This window comes from Sapajus apella, unplaced genomic scaffold (assembly GCF_009761245.1).
Source record: "Sapajus apella isolate SASKATOON/1434 unplaced genomic scaffold, GSC_monkey_1.0 scaffold52, whole genome shotgun sequence".
Lineage (NCBI taxonomy): Eukaryota > Metazoa > Chordata > Mammalia > Primates > Cebidae > Sapajus > Sapajus apella.
The window spans coordinates 2215388-2231383 of NW_022436992.1; the positions used below are offsets into that span (position 1 = coordinate 2215388).

At 36.0% G+C, this 15996-nt stretch overlaps 1 long non-coding RNA gene across 1 annotated transcript in view; it reads left to right on the forward strand.

Annotated features, from left to right (window-relative positions):
- LOC116526830 overlaps window positions 1-12994 on the forward strand; it is a 103742-nt gene extending 90748 nt beyond the window's left edge. The window contains exons 2-3 of the long non-coding RNA XR_004258290.1: window positions 8001-8124; window positions 10577-12994. This is a non-coding gene — a long non-coding RNA (uncharacterized LOC116526830). The remainder of the gene's footprint in view (window positions 1-8000; window positions 8125-10576) is intronic.
- The last annotated feature ends 3002 nt before the right edge of the window (window positions 12995-15996 follow it).

Sequence of the window (15996 nt, forward strand, 5' to 3'; positions counted from 1 at the left end):
AAATAAGCAGCTGTTTCCTACTGCTTGATAGTCTTACATCATTTTTATTTCACCTCCTTAAATCATCATCTGTACAGAGAAGCCCTCAATGACCACATCTACCTTCTCGCTGTTCTGCAGTACTTAGGAACCCTTTGTTTTATGCCAATAATATTTGCAAAGTGATTTTTATCACAGCAAAGGAATAAAATAATTCTAGTTTTGACTTTCTTCTTTTGTTAAGAATTATGAATTATTGCTTCTACCACTACACAACATTGCCACACCTTTTGTCTTCATTGTCATCTTTAAAGTGCTACAAATCTTAAGGGAATGTTAGAATTGTCACTATTCTTTAAGGTGCATAAGATATATGTTGATAACAAATAACAGCTAGCACTGGACTGCTTGTTTGGAAAGGCCTATTTATTACCTTGCTGGACACCAGCATGGAGTACATGGAGTTTAGTTGTAGGAAGAGAGAGGAAAAGGAGAGGAAAGGTTAAATAGGAGGAGTAGAGCTGTGATATAGGACACAGTGCATCTCGGCTTTCTCCATAGTCAGCTGGGCACTGCTGGTGCAAAACTAATTCAACAGTGTTATGCCACACTAGGCCAAAATGACCAGGCCTTTATAACCTGGTCCCAATCAGACACTGGATGTAAATCATCCTTGAGCAAGGTTATCATACTTTCCACAGCTATGGCAATCCCTAAAAAGGGGCTGACAAATCTTCCAGTAGTTGAGATAACAAGTAATTCTTTCAAGCCAGAATCTGTGCAGAGCATATCTGTGTCCATCCATCACAGCACCACTATTCTAAGTATAGGCATACATATTATGGCATCATTAATCTATGGGTGGGAGGAGATGTAGAGGGAGGAAAGGTGGGTGGAATAAAACATATGCAAATGAAAACATAGCTAAGGTTTTTAGACTAAGATGAAGTATGTGTCTTTGTATCCTCATGCTTTGTATTTCAAATTCTTAAACAGATGATGATAAATGAATGATTTTGCTTGAGAATTATCTTCATTTCAATCTAGTATACTTTTTTTAGTCTGATGAAAAATCAGTTGAAATTAATCCAAGAAACATGCTGTTTACAAGGATGACCAGTGGTTCAATACTCTTATTTCTCAATCAATAAAGAGTTGATGACATAGATAATTATAAGAACATCATGACCCTAAGGCTAGAGCTATAAAATGTGCCAATAATATAGAAGTTAAAGGCAGTAGAAGTCAAGAATTAAAAGACCAGTGAAAAATATATTAATAAAACTATAAGCATAGGTTGTAAATATTCTGTCAATATAAAATATGTAAATATGTGTATCAATGTACCTTTTTGAATAAAGTTAAGTCAGATGGGTAAATAATGTTTACCAACCATCCTTTCTAATATTTTAGGCAGAAGAATTCAGACTTGCCTCTGAGGAAATACTTTAGGCATTCATCTTGTATATTTCACTAAGGCAAATTATAGCCTTAGATTTTCACTCTGAATTCTTGTTGAAAACACTGTGTTTTATGGAAGAAAAAAAAATCTGGATGTATTTAGAGACAAAGCCAGAAGATGAAAACAAAATCTGACAGCAAGGGAAGCCACATCCTTCCTTCACAGGCATTGCATGACCCCGATGCCACCAGCGTCAGTGAAGCCCACTCTGCAGTCCTTTCTTAGGCAAGCCTCCTACCAAAGAACTTCTCCGAGGGAGGGTGGAGGAGTCTGCCCACTGCTTTCAGGGAGACTGAAACATTCTTTCTGCATCTAAACAAAACTAAGGCTATCTAATTATGTAGTCAATGCTTGGTTAAATACTCACTCTTTGTTCTAATTATCACTTATCCCAAAGGCGAGAGCTTCACTTACAAACAACAGAAAGAACAAGGTTAACTTTCCCTCTCAAACCTCTTCATAGACGAGAAAACACACAGCTGGAATCCTCAACACACTTAACTGCAGTATTTATCAACATAATTTGTTGTTTTTTCTAAATAGAAATTCTCACAAAACTAACAAACACATTTGAGAAAAAAAATATAGTCACTAAAATTGAGATGCTTTGTATGTTAGAAGTTTGAGTTTATGGACTTGAGCTACCAAAAAAGAAATTGTTGGTGAATCTCAAATTGGTTGAAGATCAAATTAGAAAAAGAAAAATTTTTAACTTGAAAAATGAATACCCAATTCAATTATTTCTTACGCATTTTTATACAGATTAAAATAGTAACACCTAATGGCTGACTCTCACATACTAATAAACATTACCATTTTTGTGAATATATCCAAGGTCAGACTGTATTTTTATTTCCAAACTTCAGCTCTGTAGCAGCTAAAATGCTTTTCTGCATTGTTATAATCTCCACTTTTTAAGAGCAGTTACTTGATTCCCACGTGATTTTCATGAAGCTTACCTTATATTCTAACATGTCCAGAAGCAAGTAGCTTTCTTATTTGCGTAGATTTCTCACTTATCTTCACTTTTTTATTTTTGACAACCAACTTACAATTTTGAGTGGGTAAAATGCATGTTTTTTGTGAGATATTCCCTGATGCTCTGCTTTATGCATCCTTACAGCATCTCTTGTCCAAATGTGCTGTAAGCTTTGTTAAATTTTTACCTTTTCTGAAATTAGATAAATATATGCCTGTGCTATATTTTGTATGTAATTATACAGTATTAATATCCATTACCTTACCCAAGAGCCTATCTTTTCTCAAGAATTGTAAAAACCTAGTTTTCTCAATGGCTTTCGGTCATATGCTTTCATGTGCTTGCTAAATAGGATAATTTTAATGTCCTTCTCTCTGCACCAACTCAACATATTTGGGATCACTGTCAGATTTTTCATGTCATAAGTGCTAGTGGTAATAATTCAGAGATATTCTTTCATATCTTTCAAGTTTCATACCTCAATTTATTTGTCTACAATTAACTTTGATTGGCAAGATCATAATTTAAAGCAGAGAAAAATAGCATATGGTAAGTGGAGAGGTTCAGCAGAATGGGACAATCATGTGGATATGGGCACTTAGGTGTGAGCCAGAGGACTGTGAGATGGTAGTGCATGGTATCCAGTGTAGGGTGACAGAAAATAAACACAAACCTATGCAGGCATTAGCAAAAAATCAGCTAGGGTTTTAGGAGTGACAAAGTATAAAAATAGTATGTGGCTACAGAGAAACTGCTAAAAATGCAAAGGATAGTGCATCGTTATTTCCTTCTAAAGAGTACAGCATGAAAAGGGGGAGTATAATTTTACAGTGAAGAAATCTGGCAAACACTACTTTATCCAAGTAATGAAGGTCAACATCAAGAGGGATAAGTCATCTTGATTGCACATACGCTTGATGTGATCTGATGAGAACGGCACTTACCTCTGTGGTTGTCTTCATCCTTTTGTGCTGCTATAGCAAAATATCATAGATTGAGTAATTTACAAAGAGAAATTAATTTTCTCACAGTTCCGGAGGCAGGGATTTCCAAGATCAAGGCATTGGCAGGTTTACTTGTCTGCTGAGGGCCTTTGCTTCCAAATTGGTACTTTGCTGATCCCCTGAAGGGGACGAACACTGTTTCTTCACATTACAGAAGGTACAGAGGAGTTGAAAAAGGGCTAAACCTACGAGAAGCTTCATTTATGAGGGCTTTAATTTCATTTATGAAGGGAGAAACCCTCATGGCCTAATCGACTCTTAAAGGCCTCACCTTTTAATACTATCATCCATTAAGTTTTAACATGTAAATTTTGGAGGGGACACATTTAAACCAGAGTAGTGGCCTTTCTCTTAACCCTTGTCTAACTATGAGAAAAACATCAACTAAATTTAAAAATATTCTATAACATACATGACCAGCACTCCTTAAAATATTCAAAGTCATCACAAAGTAAGAATTATTAAAACCACGTAAAGTCTTAGAAACAATTATAGTCTAAAGGAGTCTAAAAAGACATGAAGACCAAATGTAACATAGTATTCTTAATGAAATCCTAGAACAGAAAAATGATGTTAGGCAAAAACTAAGAAAACTGGAATAAAGTATGAGCATTACTTAGTGTATCAATATATCTTTAATAGTTGTAATAAAGGTATGACAAGAAAGTAAGTGCAGGTATAAGAATTCTGTACTATTATGGTAACTTTTCTGTAGATCTAAAATTATTCTAATATAAAAAGTTTATTAATAATTATTTAAAGAAATAATGCAAAGTAATTAGGAAAGATATTCAGGCAGACATCAGAGAGATGAAGTTATGGAATAAAGATAAAAACTTTGAGACTGATGCCAGGGGAACTGGCAAAAACTCAAACGGGGTTTTGGTCAGGAATTGGGAAATGTTTTCTGTAAAGGGCCAGTGAATAAGTATTTTTAGCTTTGCAGGCCGCATAGTCACTGTAAGTTTTCAATTCTGCCATTGTAAGATAATAGTAGCCACAGACAATCCATAAACAAATGGACATGACTGTTTAATAAAATTTTCTTTACAAAGGCAAGTGATGATCTAGATTTTGTCTTTGGATTAGGGTTTATCTCCCGTAGCTACTAGATCTACTGCAATGAAAATCCAGGGAATTAAGACAGAAACAGGGAAAATAGGACAAGAATTCAGTTATTATAACTGGAACTTAAAACAGGGATTGGTTAAAAATGCACATGGTCCTAATTGCCTGAGCAGTGGTACAAATCAGAGAAATTTATTGTGAGTTGTCAGAGTTATTGAATATGACTTTAAATTCCCTTGACTGAGAACATGATCTGTTCCAGAGGATGTACTAAGAAGTCAGACAGGCACAGAGCCTGCAGCCATTTTCTCTGACCATTACCTAGAAAGCAGATTGTCCTGTATTGCTGATCAAGCTTAATCAGTGTTCAACCACATTAATAAAACACCTTTTTTTCCCCTACCAAATCCTTGTAGGAAATGTGCTCTGCTTATTGCTCAGGATCACAAATCAATTATTCTCTGAATCATAGCAGGCAGACAAATGTTTGCCCTTTTTGCTGCCACAATTTAAGAATCTAAGAAAGGGCTAGTTCTTTCTCAAAGACTCAATTAGTCTGTTGCCCATTTTTTCTGAAATGAAGACACAGGGATATTAATAATGTGATATACACATGGACTGAACTAAAGCATGTAGATCCTTCATTTAATATAGTCTTCACCCTATGTATCATGCTTTGATTCGGCTACCCCTCATTCATTCTCATAAATCACACAGAGCTTCTCAAAACCACAGCATATGACCAGAGGGGAGTCAAGAACTGTGGGCCCACTTTTGAGCTTTCTGAGGGCCAAAACTTTGCATAATCTCAAACACTATTTGACTTGAAGCACTATACTAGGAACTACCTGTTAAAATGGGCATTATAAGACCTGGGTGATGCACAAATTTACCTTTGCCAGTTAACACATTGGCATGAAGTTCTCTGCTAGCTTAGTTGCAATCAAACTCTTACTATTGACAAGAGGAAATACCAATAATCAGAGGTATATGAAGAAAATTGCTTAAAATTGGGATACAGTAGAACAGTAGCCCTGAATAGTCAGGTATTTAGAAGTGTCCTCTAGGGCACAGAGAGGTGAAAGGTGAGTGCTTCAAACATAAGAGAAATACCAGCTAAAAACTTATGCCTGGAGGTGACACAGACTCTGTGTAATCTAGGTGGCAATTGCTGATCACATGAACATCAATCCCTCTGTCTCATTCATATCTATTAGATGAAGTTAAATACTACTTGAAATCCTTAAAATGCTTTATAGAGCAACTGTTTTTTCCACAATTCTTACAGCTTTATTAGTATATTTTATTGTATTTCCCTTTTATTTCCATTTTTCAAATAACAGAAATACGATTGGCCTACAAAATATATTATTGACCTATGAAATATACATCATATTGGTACTTTTGAGACAGTTTAACTTATATGTTTAAATGTGTGTCCTTGTTGAGAAATGGAATGATATATTAAGAGGATCAACTTTTCTTCAGATTCTTTAATCTAAAAGAACAACAGACAACAGCATTTGTACTACATTTCTTAAATGTTTGACATAATTCACAGCCAAGGTGAACAGAAGAGAATGAGACCTGACAAAGATCAGATACTGTTATTTCAAGGAAATAAAACAAATTGATTGAAGGTCAGCATGCCATCAGAATCCAAACTATTAATAATTCAAGACTGAGCTATTAGTCTGATTATTTTACTAAACAATGTAAAAAATGTATGCCCAAACTATACTCTTATTTCTTCTTTTTGTTGTGTTATGTGTGCCTTTCAGGGTATTTTCAGGTTTCTTTCATCACTATATTGGAAAAAAAACCTATAGTTATTGTTATAACACATTACAAGACTATACCATAAAGGAGGTTTACCCATGTGGTTTACAATGTGTAACTTTTTTCTTTATTGCTCAAATGTCTTAAGGTTAAAATGGGAAAAACTTTTGATGGCAGAAGGGTGGAGGTCTCAAAATAAAATGTGTCTAGTAGAAGAAGAGAAGGCTACTAAATCCCCGAAAATGTCAGAAGTGGGTCATAGCACTTACAGTAAGGTCAGCAATCTCCCAGGGTGCCTACAAAACACTGGTAGAAACTTTCTTTAAAAAATGTCCTAAGCTAGAGCTGTGGCTGTGTTGTCATAATTTTTATATTTATCCATAAAAATCACTGGGTAGAATTAGGGGGTGTGGGTTCTGATTACAGTTTAATTTCTAAGAAACTGAATGTCCTTGTATAAACCAACTTACACTTTCTAGAATTCATTTTCTTCATTGTTAAATTTAAAAGTTTGAACTATATCGGTGTTTTCCAACTTGACAGCATACTTGTGTTTTTTAATAGTATACAAGCTGTGAGTAACAGAAATCAGATAACTTTAGCAAAAAATAGGTTTTACTTGGTGATTTGATTTGATCACAGCATTAATAGAAGCTACACAACCAAAGTGAAGGAGAGGCATGGATAAAGGAAGCTCGGAAATTCTTAGTAGCTGCAGTTTGTAGATCTTTTTTTTTTCCTGTTACTGCAGTGAGGATGACAGCCTCAGGGATCTTTGGTCTTTAGTTTACTCCATTCAGACATAAAATTCTAGAGAAAGAATCTACATAGGCTCTAGTGGGTCAAAAGTCTATCATTATGTGATACAGCTGTTGACCAAGGGTACAGAATCTTGTAGCAGAGATATAGCCTTTGGAGATCCAGCCCCGTGAAAATGCAGACAAAACGATTAATAATTCCCTACTCTCAAAGATGCCTGAGCTAATATAATTCTGGTATGATCCTTTTATTTTCATAATACTGTCCTAAAGCCATTCACATTCTGTACAATAGGAGACACACATTTTTTTTTTTTTTTTTTTTGAAACAGAGTTTCACTCTGTCACCAGGCTGGAGAGCAGTGGCATGATCTCAGCTCACTGCAACCTCCACCTCCCTGGTTCAAGTGATTCTTCTGCCTTAGCCTCCCGAGTGGCTGGGACTACAGATGTGCACCACCAAGCCCAGATAATTTTTGTATTTTTAGTAGAGATGTTTCACCATGTTGGCCAGGATGGTCTTGACCTTGTGATCCACCCACCTTGGCCTCCCAAAGTGTTGGGATTACAGGCGTAAGCCACTGCGCCTGGCCTAGAAAACACATTTTTATTCCCAGTTCCTGCATTCAAGTTTTATGTTACATGGTCTCTGTCGTAGTGTACATTGTTGATGGCCTACTTAGTATCTGTCTCCCTTTCATCGTTTTAAATATAACCCCAATTTTCATTCATGTATTTTCACTCTTTCTTCACAAACATTTATACTTCACAAATGACCATCACGGCTTCAAATGTTTAAGTGCAGTAACATCTCCCTTGTTCAGGTATTGTTTAGAATAAATCCTATACCTTAATTCTGACTAGTGAGTTTTGAGAAAAACAGCTTTGAAGATTTCAAAAAAAAATCTGTCTTTTAAGAGAAATAGGAAGCAAGTAATAGTCTGTTTGACTTGTGGGTGTTTTGTGCCCAGGTTCATGGTCCATTCTGCCCAGAACACTGTCTTCTACCCGAGTAGCACGCCAATGCAGAGAGAATAAATGAGAAAAAAATCTGAGGAAAGGGAAGCAAAGCCTGCTCTGCTTCTGAATTTTCAGGTATGTTACTTAGAGCTTGAGTTTAGTTTGATTATACTTGCAGCCCAAAGGACTCTAATTTATTGTCTAACATCTAACTCAAAATATCTTGGTGATGCTTATTCTTCCTCTATATATGTGTTGATCATATCTGTTTTCTATATTTATTAGAGAAAAACAGTAGTTATATTCCCCTTATAAAAACTTCCTATGTATGATAGAGGAGTGAAAGAAACATGTATATTAAAATACATAATACATTTATAATGGCAACTGTAAAATTATAGAGACCAATGCCCTTGAATTTGCAACTGAAATATAGTTATAAATTACTTCTTTCCCTACCCCTTCTATATTCTACATGAATTCACTTTGCACCTTTACTCGCATGGAGAAGCAAAGAAAATTCTCAATCTTTAGAAAAAAAAGCCTGACCATATTGATGGCGGAATAAAAGGCAGCCAACAAGAACCATTTCTCTTTCCTGGATACTCCTAAATACCCATCATATTTGCTCTGGAAGGTCAGATCCAATAATCTAAAAAACAAAAATCCTTTTCCATAATTTCCCCATTTACATTAAGATTTTCATAAAGCCATGTTATGCTTTTAAATACAGTTTACAGTTTAATGAAACCATGATTAAAGGCCTCTTCCCTTGCAATAAGCCCTCTAGGCTGATACAAACCAGAGAAGTTAAAATTTTCAGAGTGGGCTATTAGCTACAGTCCTGACAGATATGTTTAACTCCTCTACCATTACTCCTTTGTTCATGGAACTGGGTTTATCTGTATGGGATAGTGACAGATTATGGGAGAAACAGCATCTTACCATTGAGATGCATTGTTCCCCAGCTTTCAGTGGACTTTGCTATGGTTTAGGGAAACAGTCACTTACAGCTTATTGATAGAAAATAAGGTCAGTGAGTTTCCCAAACAGCCCCCTGTTTACTTCTTTTATTTTGAATTGGTTTCTTGGTTGGATGCAGAATATAAAGCATTGAGTAATTTCATGGATGAATGATATTGACAGCAGCAGGGAAAGTAACTTCAAATCTAGATTAAGTGTCTATTTGGTGCAGACAAATCTTTGCCCCCTTCATGATAGAAGGGGTCACATGTAATCAACCTACTATCAGAGAGCTGGCTGGTTCACTAATGCATGGTGTCACATAATGGATTTGGAGTTGGCCTCAGCAAGAGGAATAGCCAAGCCAAAGCTGATAAGGGAAATTTTCATAAGGTTAAATGCATGAATCTGTCCCATGTCTTCCCTTTAACTACTTTGTTTCCTGAGCTCATTGTATGAACCTTGGCTTGGATGGGAAAGGAGGCTAATGGACATCAACAGAGGCTCACCATGTCCTTCTGATTATGAGAGGCTGTTTTGCAATGGTGGTCTTCTGGTGCATATTCACATAGGATACACATATTTTCAGACTGTAAGCCAGCACTTTTGAGGACATCTGTTGTGGAAGATTTGTGGGGTTTTTTGTTTGTTTAAATATCTAATCTGTCACAAACCAACAATTTTCTAGAACTGCTCTTAGTCTATTCTTAGATCTTTAGCCACATACTCTTTCACCTAAACTTGCCACAAAATTCTCTCATATTAATATTCCTTTATTAGATATATGACCAGACTATTGGTCACTGTCTGAGAATTAGTATATATTGTGACCTGAGGCCATCTACCCCGTTGAAGCAAAGTGAAAAACAAGGTATCTTTTTTGAAGATCTGCCAATGGAAAGATTTCTTTTCTTTGTTATCTGATAATCTCCTAGAAGAGTTTTAACACTTCTCCAGAATGGATCTGGCTGGTTCTACTATGTTGTGTGATGGCATCTTTAAATCAGGCTCATTTTCCATCTTCATCAGTCATTATACAGTCATTATACTGTAAAGTCATTATATAATGAGTGAAGTCATATAGTATAATGACTGACTTCATACAGTCATTATACTGTAAAGTCATTATATAATGAGTGAAGATGCACCATAGCTGTAGGTGTGTAACTATTTATGATTTCAAGTTCTGTTTGCAACTAGTCTCCAATGAAATGCTGTTGGATGTGCTTAGCTAGAAATATTGGAAATCTTCTGGTCCACACTTCCATTCAAGTCCAGTGGTTATATGATTTGCTATAATCAGGAGCTTCAAAAAAACAATGGTTTCACACTAAATGGATCCTGACCTAAGAGTCCTCTGTTTCACTGCTCTTACATATGGTTGCATCACATACCACATATCACTTCAGTTTGCTGCAGATATATTGAACATTAACTTGGTAATAAGGAATTTGGTGTGGAAGCAACAGCTCTTTAATGCATCTTAAGTGCTGTATTTGTTACCTATTTCTGTGTTAAAGAAAAATTACCTTGAAAACTTCGTGATTTGAAACAAATATTTATTATTTTACAGTTTTTGTGGATGAGGAATCTGGGCACAGCTTAATTGAGTCCTCTGGTTCAGTTTTTTTCACCAGCCTGAATTGAAGTGTTGGCCAAGGCTGATGTCTTATTTGAAGGCTTCAATGGAGAGGATAGGTGGAATCTTCTTCCAAGCTCATTCATGTGGCTGTTGGCAACATTTAGTTCCTTGAAGACTACTGGACTGAGGGTCTCAGTTCTTTTTCTCACTGTTGGCCAGGGACTTCCTTTAGTCCTTTGACATGTAAACATTTTCATGCCACAGTTCACAGCATTATGATTGGCCTCTTCAGAGTGAGCAGTTGAGAAAGGATAAAGGAAGCCAGAGTGTTGTTTTGTAACTTGATTATAGAAGTGAAATATCTTTAATTTCACCATATTCTATTTGCTAAATACCAGTAGGTCCACTTCATACTCAATATAATGGAATTAAAAGTGACTTGAATACAGGGAGGTGGGAAATCATTGGGAGCCATCTTAGAAGCTATCAGGAAAGGCCTCTGCTTTAAGAATAAAACAGTTTTGTCTATCTGATGAATGGAAGAAGGGTGTTTAAATATGGCATATGTCATCTGTAAAATTGAACAGCAGATATTAAATATCTTTAGTCAAATAAGTTATAGGCTGTGTCTTCAATTTGAAGTGCAAATCTCAGATCAGCCCAGACCAATATATTCTCAAGAACTTCACTGAGGTTGTAGTATTCTGTATTTGTTGTGAAATTTGTCTCATGTACACCATCATCCACATATTTTTGCAAGTTTGTAGGGAACTTATTACTTATGCCTACCAGATCCTGTCAGAATTTTATCATTCATGTAATAAACCAGTCTGATGACTTTTTAGGCTCCAAGAGATCAAAGACTCTAAAGCAGGGGTGTCCAATCTTTTGGCTTCCCTGGGCCACAATGGAAGAAGAAGAAGAATTGTCTTGGACCATACATAAAATACAGTAACACTAATGATAGCTGATAAGCTAAAAACAATTGCAAAGTACCTCATAATGTTTTAAGAAACTTTGCAAATTTGTGTTGGGTTGCATTCAAAGCCATCCTGGGCTACATGCAGCCTGCAGGCTGTGGGTTGGACAAGCTTGTTTTATAGTTTAGATTGTGGCTCAAAGTATCAGAGCCTTATTGGTATGGAGTTCTCATACCAGATCTGAGAGGTTGGCTTTGGGTGTCTTCCTGTTCAATAGAAGGGAGAACAATGTGTTTGCTAGGTCAATTACTGTACATCAAGTACCAAGGAGCCTACCTGGAACAATAGTTATAATTAAGGCCACTCCCCAATTATATTTATGATAATATGAATTGTTCTCTTAGCTCATTCAGTCTTCCTTTCAGGCTAAATTAGAAAATTCAAATTTTGCTGATGAAGAAATAAAAAAAGTAAAGCATTTTTGGAAGATTCTAACATATTCCCTTGACAAGGGCAAAAAAAAAGTCTAGTGGATTTTAACAGCATACAAGAATGAAGCATGAAGCAGTAGATAGTCAAAATACATGTATAGCACAGAATTCATAAAATTCATGCCTCCTAGTGTTTCTAAACCCCTTCCTCTGCATAATGACAAGGGATTTGTTAGACCTTTAATTGTAAGCTAGCCTTGGCCACTACTGGATCAGGTTTGTGTAGCCAATTCAGCATAGACTTGCAGCTGGTTGGTAAACTTTCATACAAATTACAATATTTCATTGCAATAAATTCTGTCTGCTCCAAATTTCTAATTTACTATTATTGATTAAACACTTTCAGATTGTCTTGAGAGTTTTCACAACCTATGAAAAAATATATAGATTTTCTTGTGGATTGTTACTTATGGCCAGAATGTTCACTGTAAGATTGCAAGAGGATACCACATAAAAAATGTTTGTAGGTATGTGCCAGTTAACATACCACTAAAAGGTTTTAGCTCATTAACATACCACTCAAAACTTTTGTGACATTAAAAAAACAAAAACAAAAACACTTGATTATACTCACAGATGCTGTGGGTTAGAAAATTGGAAAAGTCATAGTGAGGACTCATCATCTCTGATTTATGGTCTCTGAGGTCTTAGCAGGGCAAAGTGAAGGCTGGCAATGATTCAACATTTTGGAACTGGAATCACATGGATTCATCTTCACTTACTTGTCTGGTAGTTGATAGCTTAGGGCCAAAACACCTACACAAGGCCATTCTATGTGATATCTTACTTGGGCTAGTTTGGGCTTCCTTGTGGTGTGGTAGTTGAGTTCCAGAATCAGTCTCCCAAGGGGAGTAGGGGAGGGTGAAAACAGAAGCTACAAGTTTCTTGTGGCTGAAGCCTTGAAATTTACACAGTGTAACTTCTGCCATATTCAAACTCCTGATTGGTGGAAGGGAATAGGTAACCTGTGTGTCTCAGTGGTAGAAATATCAGAAAAGCCCAGGTGCAATGTCTCACACCTGTAATCCCCAGCACTTTGGAAAGCCAAGGTGGGTGGATCACCTGAGATCAGGAGTTCGAGACCAGCCTGACCAACATGGTGAAACCCTGCCTCTAAAAAATACAAAATTAGCCAGGCATGGTGGCAAGTGCCTGTAATCCCAGATACTCAGGAGACTGAGTCAGGAAAATCATTTGAATCCAGGAGGCAGAGGTTGCAGTGAGCTGAGATTGGACCATTGCACTCTAGCCTGGACAAAAAGAGCAAAACTCTATCTCAAAAAAAAAAAAAAAAGAAAGAAAAAAGGAAAAAAAGAAATGTCAAAATATTTAGGTGTCATATTTTCAAACTGCTATCAGGGGATTTGATTCTTGCAATTTTCTGGCTTATCTGTGTTATTGCAGTTTTATTTATTTTGAAGGATTCAAATCTTTCCTTATAATACCCTAATGTTCCTATAAGAATCCTAGAGAATTTGATCAGCTGTGTCGTGCAAGTTCTCAGATTTTTCTTCATATTTAGCTGATAATTTTTAGATGTGACTTTATCACATCTTATTTTATCTATCATTACTGCAAAAAATATGAACAATTTTATTTTCTATTTTACATTGTCCCTTAATCACTAACACCAAGATTCAAATTTTAAATAATCTGGAATTTGAAACGCAGAATCAGGGTAGGAAAGAACCAATTTTACCTGTTCAGAGGGACTTGCAGAGAATTGCAAATCAATACTATGAAAGATCAAAGAAAAATATTTTAATGGTTCTGCAATTAAACGTTTCTGGGAAGCTTTCCTCTTTGTCCCTCCAGTCACAAATGGACACAGTTGATAATGTAATTAACTAGCACCTAACCCAAGCATCTGCACTTATGCACCTGTTACCAATGTCTTTTATTTAGGACATTCAAGATTGGTTTGATTGGAAGCCACAGAAACTGATGCTGACTAATTTATGTAAGGAAGGATTTATGCAATGCCATTGGCTGAGCTCATGAAATCAAAGGTATAATATTCCAGGATCTTGGGTATCTCTAGTTTCATTAGTAGTGAAAGTGCATATATGTTTCTTCTTCAGATAATACTGCCATTCAACTCACTCAACTCCAGACACCCTTAGCAGTCAAAATTCTTAAAAATCGCTAATGTGCTTACTGCATAGCAGTTACCCAGATTTTATTTTTTATGGAAACTTTCTTTCCCTCCCTTATTCTGAGCATTACAAATTAACATAGGGACACATAGAAAATACACTCCTATGAGAATAAACAGTTTTGGTTTTGTCAATAGGCAAACTTATCTCTGGAGTTCAAAGACCAGGAGCAGATGTCAAGGAAGGGATTTCTTCAAAGAAACTGAAGGACTGCCAGCTTCTAAGATTAGCCCTGCCACTACAAAAATTCTGCCATGTTCAGAGTTGGGCTGAATCCAGCAGCTACTTCTCTAATTGAAGGGTCCTGGTGTGAGTCCCTAAGTTATTTAATTTACTTACCATCAGCTGTTCTCCAGCAGGCTTTTCCAGCCACTGCTGGATTGCTGCTACCTATATGCAAGAGTCGACAGTCTCAGTGAATAACACAAAGGAATTAATGATAGTAACAAGTTCAGGGGAATTAATTGCTAGATCATGATGAGACTTCTTGTTTATTTTGTTCTCTTTGTTTGTTGTAGCCACTAAAATTAGGTGCTCCCTTCTGTACCTGGCTCTCTTGCCTGTACTATCTATCTTCTTCAGCAAATAATCCTCTGTGTTGAATGGACCACCAAATAACTGTTAAAAGACAAGACACTTAATTGTCTATTGATAGGCAAATTTAACTAATTAGAGTTATGCTTCAGCCTCTTATTTTGGGGTTTATAGTAAATTCTTTATTCTTTTTTATTTTTTTAAAAAAATTAGGTGAAAAGTTAAATGACTTTTATCTTTCTTTTTTTTCTAGTTTATGTTATTCTCTGGAGCTTCATCTTTAGGCGACTCTTCAGCTCAGGTTTATTGGCGTCATAATTTTTTTTTTGTCATTTCTTTGATTTCTCTGGAAATTTCTTTAGTAATCATTGTTCATATTTTAGATTTCTGATTAATATTCACAATGTTTCTGATCATAGTTTAATTAAATTTTTGTCAGTTATTTTGCTGCTTCTGTTGTAATAATTTTGAACAATGCATTATTAATTGCATTACATTTTCTGTCTTACACAATTGTCTATTGTATTTGTAGTCTTATCTATTCATCTGAATCTTATTTTGTGAAGTCAAACAAAGTGGATAGTCTATATACTTTACTTTTATTCCTTCGAACATATTTTTGTTTTAAGAAAGTACCACCAGCCGGCATGGTTGCTCACACCTGTAATCCCAGCACTTTGGGAGGCTGAGGCGGTTGGGATCACGAGGTCAAGAGCTCAAGACCAGCCTGGCCAAGATGGTGAAACCCTGTCTCCACTAAAAATGCAAAAAATTAGCCAGGTGTGGTGGCACGTGCCTGTAATCCCAGCTACTTGGGAGGCTGAAGCGGAGGATTGCTTATATTTGGGAAGCAGAGGTTGCAGCAAGCCAAGATAGCACCACTGCACTCCAACTTGGGCAACATAAGGGAGACTCCATCTCAAGAAAAAGAAAAAAAAAAAAAAACCTTATTCAGACTGTCATCCTATGTGATAATATCCCTATTTTTTTTTTTTTTTCAGAATGTTTTAGCAGACCCATCATTGGTATCTTTTGTTTCTGTTATGTCTTCTTTGAGTGAAAATCCTTTTAGTGACTGGCATGTTCTCAAATAGAGTGAGCTGATTTTTATTTTGCCCCTATCTTTCTTCCAAGATGCTCTTGAAATTCTTCTTCTGTAGTTAAACTGAAGGATGTGTAGGTAGACTTTTATATAACCAGTTTGTTGATATGACCATCTATTTGGAAAAAATGGGATGGATTGATGGAGGAAGGAAACCCGAGTCCTGAGCTGTATGCAAAAAAGAATTCATTCTTGATACATTTTCTTCTCTTTCTTTCATGTTATTCTTCTATTGAATGCACATATTCAATTTTTGTTT